Source organism: Notolepis coatsorum (genome assembly GCF_963971535.1).
Source record: "Notolepis coatsorum genome assembly, chromosome: 15".
Lineage (NCBI taxonomy): Eukaryota > Metazoa > Chordata > Actinopteri > Aulopiformes > Paralepididae > Notolepis > Notolepis coatsorum.
In genome coordinates, this window is record NC_140179.1 from 98,902,237 (window position 1) to 98,904,736 (window position 2,500).

Below are 2,500 nucleotides of genomic sequence, written 5' to 3' on the forward strand. Positions count from 1 at the left end.
CCGCTCTCTCTCTCTATATATATATCTATCTCTCTACCTTCTCTCTCTCTATCTTCTCTCTGTCTATCTTTTCTCTCTCTTTCTCTCTCTCTCTACCGGTCTCTCTATATATATATCTATCTCTATCTTCTCTCTCTCTAACTTTTCTCTCTATTTCTCTCTCTCTCTCTCTCTCTCTCTCTCTCTCTCTCTCTCTCTCTCTCTCTCTCTCTCTCTCTCTCTCTGTCTCTCTGTGCTTTGGGGAGGACATGGAGCCTCCTCTCTCATAACTAGCTGGTGTTACTGTGCTGTGTGTAGCTACACTGGGAGACTGTGTGCCCACTAGAGCACAGCGCCTCATTACTACTGGCAGTGCCACTGCTACACCCTGGGGCACATGGGGCTCGTCTAATAGGAGTTGACTTTATGCTTGTGGTGGGAAATGATGTTATGACTCCCAACATCTCACTGTTGTTTTATTGAAAAGACTTGTGTCCTCCGCTTTGATGTTTTTATGTACAGTACACTTACTGTACATTCTGCACATTTGGCTGCTGTTCTTATAGACGGGTTTCTCGTCCACGTGTGTGTGCATGAAGGAAGCAAACATTAACGTAATCCCCGTCAGAACAATGGGGCAGATTATATATATATTGTTATTTATTTATTATTATTATTATTATTATTATTATTATTATTATTATTATTATTATTATTATTATTATTATTATTATTTTTATAATTTTTTCTGTTTTTCTCGCCGTCCCAATTTAGTCGTTATGCCAATCCCCCCCGCCCTCCCCTACCTGATTGTTGTGCGCATGTTCTCCTACTGGTCGGTACAAGGGAACCCTGAAGTCATCCGCACGCGTCATCCGCACGCTTCCTCCGACACGTGCGGCGACAGCCAGTGACTCTTTTTTCACCTGGCAGCGAGGGCTCTCGTTGGAATAATAAAATAATAAATACAGAACCTAAAGATTTAAACAAATTATATGATCACAAACACCACAAAAGACATTGGACATGTCCTTGCTACATAGAGCACCATTAAAAATTTTGTCAGGTGAGTGCCATGGTTTCTCCATAGAGCTCCATTATACCTTTAGTCAGGGGAGTGTCATAGTTTCTCCATAGAGCTCCATTATACTTTTAGTCAGGGGAGTGTCATAGTTTCTCCATAGAGCTCCATTATACTTTTAGTCAGGGGAGTGTCATAGTTTCTCCATAGAGCTCTATTATACTTTTAGTCAGGGGAGTGCCATGGTTTCTCCATAGAGCTCCATTATACTTTTAGTCAGGGGAGTGCCATGGTTTCTCCATAGAGCTCCATTATACTTTTAGTCAGGTGAGTGCCATGGTTTCTCCTAGAGCTCCATTATACCTTTAGTCAGGGGAGTGTCATAGTTTCTCCATAGAGCTCCATTATACTTTTAGTCAGGGGAGTGTCATAGTTCTCCATAGAGCTCCATTATACTTTTAGTCAGGGGAGTGTCATAGTTTCTCCATAGAGCTCTATTATACTTTTAGTCAGGGGAGTGCCATGGTTTCTCCATAGAGCTCCATTATACTTTTAGTCAGGGGAGTGCCATGTTTCTCCATAGAGCTCCATTATACTTTTAGTCAGGGGAGTGTCATGGTTCTCCATAGAGCTCCATTATACTTTTAGTCAGGGGAGAGCCATGGTTTCTCCATAGATCTCCATTATACTTTTAGTCAGAGGAGTGCCATGGTTTCTCCATAGATCTCCATTATACTTTTTAGTCAGGGAGTGCCATGGTTTCTCCATAGATCTCCATTATACTTTTAGTCAGGGGAGTGTCATGATTTCTCCACAGAGTCCCATTGTACTTTTTTACCACAGCAGCCCACACAGGTAGGGGGCAACTCAATCATGTTATTTAGTGAGAATTGCTGATCCTTATATCTCCAACAGGAGTAGCTAAAATTAGGAGTACTGAGGCTAAATCAACGGTGCCCATTGAGTAGCTGAACATAAAAGTAGCCTACAAATGAATGATAACAAGAAAGAACCGAGTGTACTGGAAATAAAGGTTTGCGGCGTGGTGCTTGAGCAAAGGGTCATGACTGTAGGGCTCATGACACCTATCTCAACCCTGTTGTAGCATAAATAGCATACATCCGACGATGACTAAGGTTTTCCTTAAAAAGGTGACTTTTGTGTGAACAGGTTTTCAAAAAGAAAATGGTGAATTGTAGGTGGCGAATTGGAGACGATAGATAAAATAATAAATGGACTGCATTTATATTAACACCTTTTATCCAAAGCGTTTCACAATGTACAGTATGCCTCACATTCTCCCATTCACTCACGCATCCATGGCAGAAGCAACCAGGCCAAGTGCCGACCTGCTCATTGGGAGCAGTTAGGGGTTAAATAATATCAGGGACACTTTGACACACGGGAGCCAGAATCGAACCGGAAACTAAACATGACGATACAAAATATATGTAAACAAGTCACAGTATAACAGTAATGCCTTTCCAGTGTTTAACCTAC

At 41.6% G+C, this 2,500-nt stretch overlaps 1 protein-coding gene across 1 annotated transcript in view; it reads left to right on the top strand.

Annotated features, from left to right (window-relative positions):
• The window catches only part of dock4b (dedicator of cytokinesis 4b), a gene marked incomplete at its 3' end in the record, with an annotated part of 397,129 nt that overhangs the window by 212,369 nt on the left and 182,260 nt on the right, over positions 1-2,500 (top strand).